The following is an 18,857-nucleotide window of genomic DNA, read 5'->3' on the forward strand; positions in this document are numbered from 1 at the left end:
AAACACACAACACCTCCATGACTGCATCCCCAGGCAATGTTACCCCTCCTGACAGCCTTCAGTAGGAATCTGTCCATACCTCCGCCAGCACTTCTCGTATTTAAATTGCAGTTGTTAGGTGCCATGTTTGCCTCCTCAGCAAAGGCAAGGTCGAGGACTGGTGTTTTGCATCTTCTTGTCCCTGGGCCTAGCAGAAGCCCTGGCAAATAGCGCAAGCTCAAGAAATGTCCACTGAATAAGAAATTGATAAATCGATGAGTGGCATGAGGATTGACTAAGTTATAAGCGATGTGTAGAAAGGGGATTAGGGTGACAAAGACTGGAGCCCCTTCTCAGCATATGGGTACCATGGGAATGGGAGCCCTTCCTGCAGCCCCATGAATCCCTTCCATGGCTGGTCTGAAACTTTAGGTAGAATGAACCAAGAACAAGAGAGGGGCTAATGATTTTCTTAGGAGGAATTCAGGGGTGAAATATGCCCCAGATGTGATATTAAAGAGGAATTGGGGCTTTTCAGTAACTTCCACTTTCCATATATGATTTTAACTTCTCGCATGGTACCCTTTCATCATTTCTTGGATCTCCCTCAGTCCTGTCCTTTACTCTCTGATCTGAGGTTTAATGTAAGAAAACTCTGATGAGGGTCTCTCCAGGTAAGGTGGCCAGATTCAGCAAATAAAAGTACAGGATGCCATTTAAATTTAAATTTCAGTTAAACAACAAAATTTCTTTTCATAAAGTATGTCCTGTGAAATATTGGGGACATACTTATGCTAAAAAAAATTACTCACTGTTTATCTGAAATTCAAATGTCATGAGGCATCCCATCCTGTGTTTAATTCTGCAGCCCTGTCTCTAGCTCACTTTCTGCCAAGGATTAAGAAGGCACTCTGTACCCTGCACCTTTGATATATCAAACTGAGCTCAAACAGAGGTGACTGATGTGGGTCAGTGGGTAAAGCAGAGCAGACACAGATGAATCTGTGCAAAAACAGGCTGGTGACTACAGGGTCCTTGCTTGACCCAGACTTTTTACCAGTAGCAGCACTGAGCAAAATAATGTAATAGTTACGACCCCAAAGTTTGAAGTCACATGTCCTTGAGTTCAATTCCTTGCTCTGGCTCATTCACGACTTGTAATGCTAGGCAAATTACTTAACTTCTCCAAGCTTGAATGTCCTTATATAAAACAAGGATAGATGCAAAAATTCTCAACAAGATATTAGCAAACCAAATCCAAAACAGATAAAAATGATCATACACCACGATCAAGTTGCATTCATCCCAGGGTCACAAGGATGGTTCAACATATGTAAATCAATCAATGTGATACACCACACCAACAAAAGAAAAGACAAAAACCACATGATCATCTCAATAAATACAGAAAGAGCACTTGATAAAATCGAACATCCTTCCATGACAAAAACTCTTACCAAAGTGGGTGCAGAGAGAACATATCTCAACAAAATAAAAGCCATTTATGACAAACCCAGAGCCAACACAATACTCAATGGTGAAAAGCTGAAAGCCTTCCTGCTAAAATCTGGAACAAGACAAGGATGCCCACTCTCACCACTTCTATTCAACATAGTTTTGGAAGTACTAGCCACAGCAATCAAAGAAGAAAAAGAAATAAAAGGTATCCAGATTGGAAGGGAAGAGGTAAAATTGTCATTATATGCAGATGAAATAATACTATACATAGAAAACCCTAAAAGACTCAACACAAAAACTACTAGAACTGATAAATGAATTCAGCAGGATACAAGATTAACATATAGAAATCTGTTGCATTTCTTTACACTAACAATGAAATATCAGAAAAGGAAAGTAAAAAACAATCCCTTGTAAAATTGCATTAAAAAAATACTTAGGAATAAACCTGTCCAAGGAGGTGAAAGACCTATATGCTAAGAACTATAAAACACTGATAAAGAAAACTGAAGATGATTTAAAGAAATGGAAAGATATCCCATGCTTCTGGGTTAGAAGAATTCATACTGTTAAAATGGCCATACTTCCCAAAGCAGTCTACAGATTTAATGCGATCCCCATCAAATTATCCATAACATTTTTCACAGAACTAGAGCAAATAATCTTAAAAGTTATATGGAACAACAAAAGACTCAGAATTGCCAAAGCAATCCTGAGGAAAAAGAACAAAGCTGGAGGCATAAGCCTCCCAGACTTCAGACAATACTGCAAAGCTACAGTAATCAAAACAGCATGGTACTGGCACAAAAACAGACATATGGATCAGTGGAACAGAACAGAGACCCCAGAAATAAACCCACACACCTATGGTCAATTAATCTTCGACAAAGGAGGCAAGAATATGCAATGGAGAAAAGACAGTCTCTTCAGCAAGTGGTGTGGGGAAAGCTGGACAGCCACATGGAAATCAATGAAGTTAGAACACACCCTCACACCATACACAAAAATAAACTCAAAATGGCTTAAAGACTTAGACATAAGACATGGCCCCATAAAACTCCTGGAAGAAAACAGGCAAAACATTCTCTGACATAAATCATAGCCATGTTTTCTTAGGTCAGTCTCCCAAGGCAATAGAAATAAAAGCAAAAATAAACAAATGGGACTTAATCAAACTTATAAGCTTTTGCACAGAAAAGGAAACCATAAACAAAAAAAAGGTAACCTACGGACTGTGAGAAAATATTTGTGAATGATGTAACTGACAAAGGCTTAATTTCCAAAATATACGAACAGTTTGTACAACTCAATAACAAAAAAACAAATAACCCAATCAAAAAATGAGCAGAAGATCTAAAAAGACATTTCTCCAAAGAAGACATAGAGATGGCCAATAAGCACATGCAAAGATGCTCAACTTCACTAATTATTAGAGAAATGAAATTCAAAACTACAATAAGGTATCACTTCACACTGGTCAGAATGGCCGCCTTTAAAAAGTCTACAAATAACAAATGCTGGAGAGGATGTGGAGAAAAGGGAACCCTCCTTCATTGCTGGTGGGAATGTAAATTGGTGCAGCCACTATGGAGAACAGTATGGAGTTTCCTTAAAAAATGAAAAAAGACATTACCATATGATCCAGCAATCCCACTCCTGGGCATATATCCAGACAAAACTATAATTCAAAAAGATACATGCACCCCTACGTTCATAGCTGCACTATTCACAATAGCCAAGACATGGAAACAACCTAAATGTTCATTGACAGACAAATGGATAAAGAAGATGTGGTACATATATACAGTGGAATACTACTAAGCCATAAAAAGAATGAAATAATGCCATTTGCAGCATCATGGATGGATCTAGAGATTAACATACTAAGTGAAGTAAGTCAGAAAGAAAAAGACAAATATATGATATCACTTAGATGTGGAATCTAAAATATGATACAAATTAACATTTTTACAAAACAGAAACAGACAGTCATGAAAAACAAACTTATAGTTACCAAAGGGGAAAGGCACAGGGGAGGATAAATTAGGAGCCTGGGATTAGCAGATACAAACTACTATATAAAAAATAAACAACTAGGTCCTACTGTATAGCACAGAGAACTATATCCTGTAATAAACCATCATGAAAAAGAATATATATGTGTATATATGTACACACATATATGTATATATATAATTGATTCATTTTGTTGTATACCAGAAACTAACAAGACATTGTAAATCAACTATACTTCAATAAAAAAAAAAAGAAATATAACTTCAGGCATGCTATTTAACGCCTATGGCCCTTACACTTAAAGGGAATATCAGTAGTTAACTTTCTCATTTAGTTATACACTATACACTAAGGATGAAAAATCTGAAAGTGAAATCAAGAAAACACTCCGATTTACCATTGCAACAAAAAGAATAAAATATCTAGGAATAAACCTACCTAAGGAGACAAAAGACCTGTATGCAGAAAATTATAAGACACTGATGAAAGAAATTAAAGATGATACAAATAGATGGAGAGATATACCATGTTCTTGGATTGGAAGAATCAACATTGTGAAAATGACTCTACTACCCAAAGCAATCTACAGATTCAATGCAATCCCTATCAAACTACCACTGGCATTTTTCACAGAACTAGAACAAAAAATTTCACAATTTGTATGGAAACACCAAAGACCCCGAATAGCCAAAGCAATCTTGAGAACGAAAAACGGAGCTGGAGGAAGCAGGTTTCCTGACTTCAGATTATACTACAAAGCTACAGTAATCAAGACAGTATGGTACTGGCACAAAAACAGAAATATAGATCAATGGAACAGTATAGAAAGCCCAGAGATAAACCCAAGCACATATGGTCACCTTATCTTTGATAAAGGAGGCAGGAATGTACAGGAGAAAGGACAGCCTCTTCAATAAGTGGTGCTGGGAAAACTGGACAGCTACATGTAAAAGTGTGAGATTAGATCATTCCCTAACACCATACACAAAAATAAGCTCAAAATGGATTAAAGACCTAAATGTAAGGCCAGAAACTATCAAACTCTTAGAGGAAAACATAGGCAGGACACTCTATGACATAAATCACAGCAAGATCCTTTTTGACCCACCTCCTAGAGAAATGGAAATAAAAACAAAAATAAACAAATGGAACCTAATGAAACTTAAAAGCTTTTGCACAGCAAAGGAAACCATAAACAAGATGAAAAGACAACCCTCAGAATGGGAGAAAATATTTGCAAACGAAGCAACTGACAAAGGATTAATCTCCAAAATTTACAAGCAGCTCATGCAGCTTAATAATAAAAAAACAAACAACCCAATCCAAAAATGGGCAGAAGACCTAAATAGACATTTCTCCAAAGAAGATATACAGACTGCCAACAAACACATGAAAGAATGCTCAACATCACTAATCTTAGAGAAATGCAAATCAAAACTACAATGAGATATCATCTCACACCAGTCAGAATGGCCATCATCAAAAAATCTAGAAACAATAAATGCTGGAGAGGGTGTGGAGAAAAGGGAACCCTCTTACACTGTTGGTGGGAATGTAAATTGATACAGCCACTGTGGAGAACAGTATGGAGGTTCCTTAAAAAACTACAAATAGAACTACCATATGACCCAGCAATCCCACTACTGGGCATATACCCTGAGAAAACCATAATTCAAAAAGAGTCATGTACCAAAATGTTCATTGCAGCTCTATTTACAATAGCCCAGAGATGGAAACAACCTAAGTGTCCATCATCGGATGAATGGATAAAGAAGATGTGGCACATATATACAATGGAATATTACTCAGCCATAAAAAGAAATGAAATTTAGCTATTTGTAGTGAGGTGGATAGACCTAGAGTCTGTCATACAGAGTGAAGTCAGTCGGAAAGAGAGAGACAAATACCGTATGCTAACACATATATATGGAATTTAAGGGAAAAAAATGTCATGAAAAACCTAGGGGTGAAACAGGAATAAAGACACAGACTTACTAGAGAATGGACTTGAGGCTATGGGGAGGGGGAAGGGTAAACGGTGACAAAGCGAGAGAGAGGCATGGACATACATACACTACCAAACGTAAGGTAGACAGCTAGTGGGAAGCAGCCGCATAGCACAGAGAGATCAGCTCTGTGCTTTGTGACCACCTACAGGGGTGGGATAGGGAGGGTGGGAGGGAGGAAGATGCAAGCGGGAAGAGATATGGGAATATATGTATATGTATAACTGATTCATTTTGTTGTGAAGCTGAAACTAACATACCATTGTAAAGCAATTATACTCCAATAAAGATGTTAAAATGAAAAAAATAAAAGAAATATAACTTCAGGCATGCTATTTAACGCCTATGGGCCTTACACTTAAAGGGAATATCAGTAGTTAACTTTCTCATTTAGTTGTCACGAAAATTAAATAAAAGAGACAAAACATTGGAAAAGTATCTGGTCCGTAATAAGCACCCAGTAAATATTAACTGTTATTGTTATCATGTATTATTATCTCATCCAGTTCTCATAATCTTTTAAGTAAACAGGCAGATTATCATTTCCCTTTTGCAGGTAAATAAATTGATCTTGCAGAGGGAAAGTTACTTGAGCATGGACACAGGTAGATGTGGCACACCTGGGCTGAAACCTAAGTCCTTCAATTCCTTCTGTTATAAAGCATCTACTTCTTTCATGTCTGTTCTAAGCACACAGAGGACCACAAGGCAGCTGCAGAATTCCCATTAATTAATTTTTGCTCTGCAGAAGCAGTGAGCTCTTAACTCGTCTCCATTCAGAATGATAGGTCAGAAAACCAGACAGTGCAAATATTTAGTAACAGAGCCTTCTGCGTTGTTCTAAATGCAACTTGGCAGAACTCACACCCTCGGCCACCCACTGTCTACCAGCACGACACACAGGCAGACACTCCCACAGAGTTACTGCAGGGATGGCTTCAGAGACTAATGTGTCCATCACTGTGGTAAAGTGAAAGGTGAGTGTTGTATCCTAGAGACCAGTCCCAGGTCGGTCTCTCATGAACTCTGAAAGTGGTTAAATCAGTTCACAGCCTGAACCTAGTTTCTTCATCTGTGAAATGGGATAACTATCAGCTTCACCAGGTCAAGTGAACATGCTTTTGTAATCACTTTGTAAACCATAAAAACTGTATAAATATCAGCATTACTGTATTTTTTCAGAACTTTGTGTTTAGATTGACTAAGAAACTCAGTCAGGTAGTTAATGTAAATAAAGGCTACCCCATATTATATTTGAAAGGAGAAAACATGCAGGTATTGATTTTGATGATTTGTTTTTGGTATGCCAAATTTCTTAATTTTTATTATTTTTTTCAACAGTTTCAAATTTCTTAATATTTTAACAGCCTTTCAAAATTTTCATAATCTCTAAGCACTAGAGGAGAAAGCTACTATGAATCATTCTGTTGCTATTATTATTAATAATAGTAATAATACTACAGTGAGCATCTATTGTGGGCTTACCTTAGGCCTGGTAAGCCTAAGTGGTTTATATAATATAGATATATAGATATATGTATATGCATATATATACATACATATATGGTATATAATAGAGATATATAAAGTATCCTTTAATCTTGACAATAACACAATGAGGAAACAGAGTAGTTAAGTGTTGTTTACAAGGTCACATGGTGAATTTTTTGTTGAAGACACGATTCAAACTCAGGTATGTAGGACTCCAAAACATGACCCACCACACTCTAATACCTCTCATTATATATGTGATCCAAGGGCTGTGGCCAAGGATTCAGCCTTCACACACACTCCAATCCAGGGCTCCTTTCATATTGAAAAGTTAGCATTTAGTGTCATGATAAAATAAAAAGTTGATAAAATTAAATTGTTATGCAAGTAGGCACGTAGAAACACAGAAAAAAGGAACTCACTTTTCATGCAAGGAATCCCTGGCTTGCACCTGGTGAATGTCTCCAGGGACAATTGCTTGAAGGCAGTATTATATCATATAAATAACATGCTCTGTGGAGTTTAAAGAAAAATGTAGGTTCCAACCCTGACTCAGCCACTTTCTAGATTTGTGCTTTTAGGTGTGTCATTTAATTCCTCTGAGCATCTGTTTTCCTTCCTGTAAAACTGTACTCCTGTCACTGAACTGAATAAGGATCAGGCCGTGTGATGAACGCACATCCCAGTACCTGCACGTCACAAATAGGCCTTTTCCTTCTTTGCCCTTCCTGTAACGAAAACAAAGCAATTCTGGTCACCGTGGTGGCCCTGAGTTTTATGTGAGCGTCATGTCCATATATGTGGACACTTGATTAAATGTCAAGAGTAAGAGACCTGCAGCTCCAGTTCCATCTTCTCTTGCTATTTGTGAGATCTTCTGCAAGTCGCTTAATCTTCTCAGTTTCTTTTTTTTTTTTTCTTTTTTTTTGCGGTACGCGGGCCTCTCACTGCTGTGGCCTCTCCCGTTGTGGAGCACAGGCTCCGGACGCACAGGCTCAGCGGCCATGGCTCATGGGCCTAGCCGCTCCGCGGCATGTGGGATCTTCTCGGACCGGGGCACGAACCCGCGTCCCCTGCATCGGCAGGCGGACTCCCAACCACTGCGCCACCAGGGAAGCCCTATCTTCTAAGTTTCTTAGTCCAGTGAGCTAAAGTCTGCATACTCCACAAGATTGGTCAAGTGTGAAATTACACAGTAGATGTAAAATCATTATCTACAGAACTATCAGATGATATACAGGTGATAGAACTTCTCCTAATCATCATTATACTACTTTCAATCTTATAATACACTTGTGGTTAGATCATAACTTTTCTGTCAAACACAATGTAGCTCATTACAGAGTGCTTAAAAATCCAGATTTTAATACCAGATGGACATGGGATTGAATTCTGTTTCTGTCACTTATCAACTCTGTGACTTTGACCAGCTCCTAAACCTCTCACAACTTCCGTTTCTTTACATTTAACTTGGGATAATAATTTTGCCTCCCTCGTAGGGTTGCTGTGAGAATAAAATAATGCATGTAGATTGCCTGTCACAGGTGTGTGCTCAGTAAATGCTACCTATGATTATATCATCCTCATTATTATCATGACCACAGGCCCAGGGATTCCATGAGAAAAAATACATTAAAACCAGGCATTCTGAATTTCAGCCCCGGCACAGGCACTTACCAGCTGTTTAACTCTGAACAAGTTACTTAACCTCCGTGAGCTTCAGTTTTCTCATCTGGAAAGGGGACCAATGTCTACCTAAGTAGCAATATCTGTTGGTCTGTTCGGTTTTAGGAATAAATGACATAATGCATGTGAAGACGTTAACCAGGCAGGCAGTAAATGTACAATAAGGATAATTATCTGAGGCTATAGAATTAGTGAGAGGGGGTATAAAAGGCTCTGGGGCTCCCTGCAGTGAAAGAAATTTCCCTTTCCTCCAGCTGAGAATCATCCCTGAGATTCTGTCGTGTTTTTCAGATGACAAGCCCGAGGGAAAGCCAGATGGTTCAGGCACAAAACCAGAGCCAGAGTTCCCCAAATTCCTAAACCTTGTGGGCAAGGAGGTCACTGAGAATGCAGTGGAGTTCATCCTCCGTTCCATGACCAGGAGCACCTAAAAACGGAGACAAACCTTGCTTCAGTCCACTTCATTGTTGGCAGTGACCACATTGCGTTAAAATGAGAGAGAAATGAAATTACATGCATGTCAATGTATTGTTTAATTGAAAAGGGTTGCCTACCTTAAGATACATTGTATTTGCATCTGAATGAGTTTCCCTGAACTCTTTTGGTCTTTTGGGGTTCCTTCCACATGGAATTTATGGAACAAGGGGTTCCATAAAATATTTTTTATTTCAGGACCAAGTAGGGAGGAAGAAGAGCATTGGACCACAAGACAGAAAGCTGGGTTCTGGTCCTGACACATGTGCTACTTACTGGGGGACCTGGGGTCAGGATCTCCCTCTCCCAGTGCCTCAGTCTGCTCATCTGTAAAGTTAAAGGAATAAAGGACCAACCCAGTGCAGATACTGTAATTCTTTGGTGAAGGGGGTGGGTAGTGATGTGTTCATTAATGAGAGGGGTGATGCGTCCTGCCTTTATGTTCTAGCTTGAGTAACTCAGGAGGCTTAGCAGAGACAGTAGCCAATCTCCCGCAGAGAGACAATCTTGAGAACTTCTCTTATTAGGGTTTGCTTTGATCACGAGGAATTGCCTTGATGCCAGACTGCACAGCCCAGAATCTTCCCATTGTTTTCAACCTGCTTCCAAGCTCCTGTGCCCAACTCCTAATGCATCCTACCCAAGAGTACACAGCTCTGATTTTTACTTCTGCTTTACCCACTTCTTCATTGTCTCCCAAATTTCAGTTCTTAAGAATCCAATTCATTCTTCTGAGTTACTAGGTGCTTTCGATCTCCACCTCTGCAACACACTGCCTTCTTTTTGATAGAGCAACACACAGCCTCTCCCAGCTGGCTGGGATGGAGCGACATACAACCCTCTCCAGGCCGGCCAAGTGAAAGAACTTTGATTTTAAAAAGAATGGGAAAGTACATAGTGGTAAAAAAAAAAAGTACTAATGTGTACTGTATCACTAATCTTCAGAATTTGAGAAGCCCAAGTTTTAGATAATGAAAATCCTTTGTTTATATGTTTATTATTAAAAGATTTTTAGTAAATAAAGAATGAGAGGTAGCTGAGGAGTAAATGCCTGACAATGATAGAATGATATTACCTGGTCTCCAGACACATTGCCTATGTTTGCTGGATAGTTCCATTTGGATGTCCTGTAAGCAATTCATGTTTAATATGCTCCAGTAGCATTATTTTATTTTTTTCTCCTATTGCCCAGTCCCTTGTGGTTCCTGTTCCATTTATTATACCATTGATTATGATATCAAGGAAATCAGGACCCATTTGCTAAACTTCTCTTTCCTTATCCTATTTTAATCGATTAGGGGAAATAATAAGCATTTTGCCTCCAAAATTATTTTTAGAATAATTCAAATCCTTTTAAGTAGTGTATGAAATACTTGCATTGCTGCAACATTAGTTTCTTCCTTTAGTCTTATTCTCACTTGAATCCATTCTCCCCACCATCATCGATCCAAAATAGAATATTGGTACTCAAACTTTATAGAAAAGCCCAGATCTTTGAGGCTGACATATATATTAGCACATGATAAATATGATAAACAAATGTTAAAATATGCTATATGATACTTCACAAGCTATACACTAATAACTTATTCTAATTAAATAATTTAAAATCTATTCTTAATTAACTATACAGATTTGAAACAGAAAAAGGAAAAGGAAGACACAAAGTCAGGAGTCAGACCGTTTTCAAGTTCTGGGTCTACCAGTTACTAAGTTAATTTGGCTACCCTCAGCATTGCTGTGTTTACCTGTGAAATTCAAGTGGTAGAGTATGTAGTTCCTAACAGTAGGAAAGAGACTAATTTTAAAGTAATTAATTCATTAATTAGAAAAGCATACCTTACGAGATATTTATAGGGCCTCAGATTATACTATAGTTGCAAACATTTTACAGGAAGTTACTATAGCTATGGATGATTTAATATCTAAGTCACATAGACAAGAGATGCCAAAATTCAACTTTATGTCTGTAATGTGAAGTAAGCCTATGTAATCGAGATATTGTGATTATGTAGTAAAATCAAAATGAGAAAATTGAGTCAGGTGATTTCTCAGGCTCATCAAATATCTAAAATTTGGAGCCTGATTCATATACCTGTGTTATATTAACAGTTTAAACTGTCATCTTAACACAACTTTGTCTGCATTTTGAGAAATGGCCACCAGAGGGCAGGAAGAACCAGCCTACAAGGTCCACAGGATTATATTAGAATAAATATTTTCAACTAATTATCATATACAGGCACACCTAGGAGATATTGTGGGTTTGGTTCCAGATCACCATAATAAAGAGAGTCACACAAATATTTTGGTTTCTTAGTGCATATAAAAGTTATGTTTAGGGACTTCCCTGGTGGCGCAGTGGTTGAGAATCCGCCTGCCAATGCAGGGGACACGGGTTTGATACCTGGGCCAGGAATATCCCACATGCCGCAGAGCAACTAAGCCCATGTGCCACAACTACTGAGCCTGTGCTCTAGAGCTCGTGAGCCACAACTACTGATCCCATGAACCACAACTACTGAGCCCACGCACCACAACTACTGAAGCCCACATGCTCTAGGGCCTGCGTGTTGCAACTACTGAGCCCGCGTGCTGCAACTACTGAAGCCCGCGCACCTAGAGTCTGTGCTCTGCAACAAGAGAAGCCACCGCAATAAGAAGGCTGCACACCACAAGGAAGAGTAGCCCCTCCTCACCACAACTAGAGAAAGCCCGCGAGCAGCAATGAAGACCCAAAGCAGTCAAAAATAATTTAAAAACTTAAAATAAATTAAGAATTAAAAAATGATTAAAAAAGTTATGTTTACACTATACTGCAGTCTATTAAGTGTACAATAGCATTATGTCTAAAAAAACTAATATACATACCTTAATTAAAATGCTTCACTTCACTGTACGGTAGAAACTAACACAACATTGTAAAACAACTATACTCCAATTAAAAAAAAATGCTATACTGATAAAAAATTCTAACCATCATATGACAATGCAGGTGTGCCACAAAGCTTCAACTTGTAAAAAATGCAATATCTGCAAAGCACAATAAAGAGAAGTACAATAAAATGAAGTATGATGTCTGTAATTATTATACAATTATTTTCCTCAGTTGTGATTTCTAAATAAGTCATGTTATTCATCTATACAGGGTCACATAAGTATATAGTTACCTATGTAAATATTTCCAACGCTCGAGTAAAGCACATTCTAAATAATAATCTACTTGACTTACAATTTGTGAACTTTCTCTATATCTACTATAAATAAAATAATGATTTTAAAATGTATTTATAAAAAATACATGTTATTGCTAAAATTTTTGCCTACTCAAGGAAATATAAAAACGACTTTCTCATATTGCTTCTTATTATGAACTAGTTCCGAAATTATAAAATAAAGACATGCACTGATTTATTATATATTATAATATATAACATATATTATAATATAATCAATATATTATAAAATAATCTCACAACATCCACATTTAAAAAAAAATTCAATCTCCTGCAACATTGCTCCATTCAACAAGTCATCACTGTTAAGTTTCCTATGTAGTCCAAAAATATTCTATGCATATCAAACATATCAATGCATATATAGAAGTATATGTGTTATATTCATCAAATCTTAAACCTTGCTTTTTTCACTGAGCATGGGGCCCTGAACACTTTCCCTATGAGCAAGTGTAGATATACCACATGGATTTTACAAGTGGTAGAGTATTTCTTTCTAGGGATGTTTCAATAATTTCTTTAATTAAGTCTCTAGTCCTCCATTTTAAGGCATATAGACAACATGAGTTCTAGTATACAAACTAATGTGTGTACACTCCAGAATACAAAACTCAAGTGCATTTAAAAAATGAATTATTTCCTTTGAATCAACTTAATTCCAACCAGGCTGATGAAAAGCTAAATCTGATCACTAACTAAAGGTGAATTTTCTCCGTTCTTTTCCCACTTATGAATTTTCTGCTGTTTTTGTGCCAGACTTGGAACAGGACATCCTCCTGAAGACTGTGAATCCTCTCTGAGGGCTGGTCCTGCAAAACCAGGGGACAAAGCAGCCATCAGGCTTGGGGAAAAGCCCTCCCTCACACCCCTCACAGCGCTGCAGGTGCAGAGGGAGGGGACTCTGTCTTGATCCATTTCCAAAGGTCTCCCTTTGCCCTCTTGTGTCCAGGACAGTTAGTGTCCTTCACTGAACACATTCCAAGGACTTGAAAAGCCTCTGCCTTCTGGAGGCTCCTTTCACTTTTCTTCTCTACCCAGGTGTCTCAGACAACAAATTACAAAGCCTAACTCCAGCAGAAAATGAAGGAAGAGGGAAGAAGCAAAAGGAAAGAAGAGATGCACACATTCAAACATTTAGTTTATCTCTATTTTTTTTTCTAGTTCACACAGTGCTGCAAGGAAGAACTGTTGAATCAAAGGTAACGGTATTCATAGCTTTGAAATGGTCACAATACCATCCAAAGAGGATGCATCAAGGTAGGTTCCCATCAGTAATGCACAAGGGCCTTTCCCCACATTCCCATGTGTATGTGGTAAAGTTTTAAAATGTATTAATATGTAAGCTACTTTAATGTAGTCTAAGGTTGCAATTATTTCATTATACTTGATATCAGTACATTTTCATGTATTTATATCTTTGCCATTCATATTATTCTCCTTTTAAAATTTTCTGTAATTCTTCCTCAAGAAATTCGAAGGGGCCTATAAGAAGCCATAATAGGGTAGTTCAGGTTAAGATTTTATTAAAATATTCAAATAATTTAGAGAAAAGGACAAAGACATTCTAGACATCTGGAATTAAATTGAGTTGTAAATCTGGCTAGAAGACATAAGGGCTGCTATATAATATCAATGATATTTGATACCTGATATCCAATAAATGAATCTTTTTGTATTATTGTGAAGAAAGAAAACTTTGCTTAGGACAGAAATTCACAAAAATTATCTTGTAGTCCTATAATGTAGGTTACCTTTCCTATTAACCAAACAAATGATGACAAAAACAAAATTGTAGTAAAGATAAAAAGTGAGATGTGGTTTTCCATACCTGAAGAATACAAAATTCATAGAACTAAAATACTAGGTGTAATGGAGTAATGTTAGCATCTAATGGCATAACATCCCTCCTTTTTGCCCCTCCCTCCAAATTTGAGACCTAAAATTCAGAATCTATCCATGAACAAAAGTGCCTCTGTGGGAGTTGTGGCATCTGGCATCATATGCCAAGGGACCCAGGAAGAGTCTTGCCTACCTGTGCATACGGAACTTGGTACAGGCTGTGGAACCAGCAGGAACCAGTGAAGCAGCCCCAGCCCCATCCACTCTCGGCTGTAGTTGGGGAAAACCTGGAGAGTACTGATTTGGGCAGACAGACACAGATGAGAGAGCCTTTTTTGAAATCCAGGCTCCCTGGGCAAAGATTCAGCCTGCTATCAGAGCAAAAACAAAACAAAACAAAGCAAAACGAGTTTGGATGCACTGGAGAGGGTAAGAGGAACTTTGCAAGGTCTGCCCCTCCACAAGACAGAACAGCAGAGGGCCAAACAAGCTGGCAGTGAACTCTCCTGTGAGGAAAGAGAGATAGATGAGAGAATGCCCAGCTTCCCAGCTGTGCAGGGCAATGCTGGAGAAATCCATTTCTCTCCTGCTGTGCCCAGAATATTGAGGCAGATCTCCACAACTCTGGAGCGGAAGGAAATCAAGAAAAGGGTAGTTAAGAAATATTGCAGAGCAGTAAAAGGACACTGTTACTACTGAATGCTTTCAGAACTCCAGCAGTAAGCCTTCCCACAAGCTGCTGGGCAAACCTTACCTGAGGATTTGCCCCACCTGGCCTGCAGACACCCCCAGTGCACCACATGTTAAACCCACCATGCAGCCAGCTCTTTTAGATACTCCTGAGTGTGACAGTGAGAGCCAGCACAAACAAACAGGAAGTTCATGCATAAAACAGGCCAGGGTCTGTGGGCAGGGAGAAACTGCAAATTTGAGCTGTAGTGACACCTTCTGGAAAACCAGCAGCCAGCCTGATGAGTAGTAAGATCTAAAGAAAAGATACAAGCTTGAGAATCATGCTACCAGAGGGAGCAAGAAGCATGGGTCAGGTGTATTCATTCAAGGTCAGAGAAAGTCCCAGATATAAGCAGGACCAACAAAAAGCATATTCCACCTGAAGGCAACTAGTAAAGATTTGAGAGGTAACTTCTACTGTAAATGCAAAAACAGCAACACAAACTTCAAGGCATATGAAAAATCAAGGAAACATAAAATCACCAAACCCCTCCCCCCCCAAATCCTCAGTATGCCACCAGTTAGTTAAACAAAGACACAGAATCCTGTGATTTACCTTATGAAGAATTCAAAATAGTTGTTTTGAGGAAACTAAATGAGCTGCAAGAAAACAGAAAGACAACTGAATGAAATCAGAAAAACAATACATTAACAAAATGAGAAATTTAAAAGAGAGATACAAAAAAGAAACAACAGAAGTTCTGAAGCTGAAGAACTCAGTGAATGAAGTGAAGAATGTAAGGGAGAGCGTCAGTAGCAGAATAGACAAAACAGAAGATAGAATCAGTGAGCTAGAGGATAGGAACTTTGACATAACTGAGTCAGAGGAGAAAAAAAAATAATGGAAAAAGCCTATGTGATCAATGGGATCAAACAATCCAGTATCAGAAACATGGGAGATTCAGAAGAAGAGAGGGGCAGAGAGATTTTTAAAAGAAACAATAGCTGTAAACCTGGGAAAACTTGGACATCCAAGTTCATGAAGCTAATAGAGCACCCCATTATCTCAATTCAAAACAACCTTCTCCAAGAGACGTTATAATTAAACTGTCAAAAATCAAAGACAAAGAAAGAATTCTAAATGCATTAAGAGGAAAAATATTGTAACTTACAAAGGAACTCCCATGAGGCTATCAGTGGATTTCTCAGAGGAAACCCTACAGGCCAGGAGAGAGGGGAAGGATATATTCAAAGTGTTGGAAGAAAAAAAATTGCCACCCAAGAATACTCTCTCCAGCAAAATCATCCTTCAGAAATGAAAGAGAAATAAGACTTTCCCCAGAAAAACAATATTTATATCATAAATATAATATTAAAAAGAGATGAATTATGACATTAAAAAGGTAAGGGGGAGGGAGTAAAGGGTAGAGTTTTTGTATGTAATGAAAGTTCATTTGATAACACTGTAAATGGACTGTTTGATCTATAAGATGTTCTGTGTAAGCTTAATGGTAGCCACAAAGCAAAAACCTAGGGATTCAAAAAAGGAAATCAGAGCATACCACCAAGGACAATCACCAAGCCACAAAGGTAGGCAGCATGAGAGGGAAAAAGGAACAATGGACTGATAAAATAGCCAGAATGCAAGTAATCAGATGGCATAAATAAGTCCTTACCTACCAATAATTACTCTAAGTGAAAGTGGATTGAATTCACCAATCAAAAGGCACAGAGTTGCTGGGTGGATTAAAAAAAACAGGATGCAACTATATCCTGCTTACATGAGACACACATCCGCTTGGAAGACACACATGGGATCTTAGTGAAGGTATGGAAAAATATATTTCATGCAAGTGGACACCAAAAGAAAACAGGGATAGCTCTACATGTATTGGACAAAAGAGACTTGAAAAAACAATGGTAACTAGACAAAGAAGCTCACTATATAAGAATAAAGGGCTCAACCCATTAAGAACATATAACCATCATAAATATATACACACTCAACATCAGAGCACCTAAATATGTGAAGCAAATACTAACAGATCTGAAGAGAGAAATAGACCATAATACAATAACACTAGGGGACTTCATTACCCCACCTTCAACAATGTGTAGGTCATCCAGACAGAAAACCAACAAACTTTGAATTTGCACTATACATCAGAACAAGTGGTCCTAACAGACATATACAGAACATTCCACCATACAGCAGCATAATACACATTCTTCTCAAGCACACACAGAACATTCTCCAGAACAGATCATTTGATAGGCCATAAAACAAGTCTTAGAAAATGTAAGATTGAAATCATACCAAGTATCTTTTTGACCACATGGTATGAAACCAGAAGTCAAAAAAGGAAAGATGGAAATTTTACAAACATGTGGAAACTAAACAACATACTACTGAATAAACCAATAGGCCAAAGAATTTTTTGGATCTGCCTCCTAGAGTAATGGAAATAAAAACAAAAATAAACAAATGGGACTTAATTAAACTTAAAAGATTTTGCACAGCAAAGGAAACCATAAACAAAACGAAAAGACATCCTACAGACTGGGAGAAAATATTTGCAAATGATGCTACTGACAGGGATTAATTTCTAAAATATACAAACAGCCCATACAGGTAATATCAAAAAACAAACAAACGAACAAAAAACAAAAAACCCAATCAAAAAATGGGTGGAAGACCTAAATAGACATTTCTCCAAAGAAGACATAAAGATGGCCAACAAGCACATGGAAGGATGCTCAGTATTGCTAATTATTAGAGAAATGCCAATAAAAACTACAATAAGATATCACCTCACATCAGTCAGAATGGCTATCATTAAAGTATCTACATAAATGCTCGAGCGAGAGAGTCTGGGGGAGAATGGATACACGTATACGTATGGCTGAGTTGCTTTGCTGTGCACCTGAGACTATCACAACATTGTTAATTGGCTATACTCCAATATAAAATAAAAAGTTAAACAAAAATGTTTGAGTGGGTGTGGAGAAAAAGGAACCTCCGACTCTGCTAGTGGGAATGTAAATGGTGCAGCCGCTATGGAGAACAGTATGGCGTTTCCTTAAAAAAAATAAAACAGAGTTACCATATGATCCTGCAATCCCACTACTGGGCATATATCTGGACAAAATTGTAATTAAAAAAATACAAGTACCCCAATGTTCACTGCAGCACTATTTACAACAGCCAAGACATGGAAGCAACCTAAATGTCCATCGACAGATGAATGGATAAAGATCTGGTACATATATACAATGGAATATTGATCAGCCATTTAAAAAAAGGATGAAATAATGCCATTTGCAGCTACATGGATGGACCTAGAGATTATCATACTAAATGAAGTAAGTCAGACAGAGAAAGACAAATATCGTATGATATCACTTATATGTGGAATCTAAAAAAAAATCGTACAAATGAACTTATTTACAAAACAGAAATAGACTCACATACATAGAAAACAAACTTATGGCTACCAAAAGGGAGAGAGATAAATCAGAGTTTGGGATTAACATATACACACTACTATATATAAAATAGGTAAACAACAAGGACCTACTGTATAGCACAGGGAACTCTATTCAATATTCTGTACTAACCTATAATGGAAAAGATTGAAAAAGTAAAAAAAAAAAAAAATATATATATATATATATAACTGAATCACTCTGGTGTGCACCTGAAACTAAGACAATTTTGTAAATTAACTATACTTCAATTAAAAATATTAAAAAATACACAGGGAACCAAAAAGCACACTTTCCATACTTAACAAATAAAAATATATACATACATTAAAAAAAAGAAAATGATCTCTAAATGAGTCTGTACCCCTGAAAGAAAACATGAACATGCCTGCCTACCCACATTTTCACTAATATTTGTTATGCTGCAACTTTCTAAAATTTATTAATGTGTCTGTAAAGTGTTATTTTGTGTTGCTTACCTGATTATATATTTTTTAATCCATTAGTGTTGTCC

This window comes from Orcinus orca, chromosome 2 (assembly GCF_937001465.1).
Source record: "Orcinus orca chromosome 2, mOrcOrc1.1, whole genome shotgun sequence".
Taxonomy (NCBI): Eukaryota; Metazoa; Chordata; class Mammalia; order Artiodactyla; family Delphinidae; genus Orcinus; species Orcinus orca.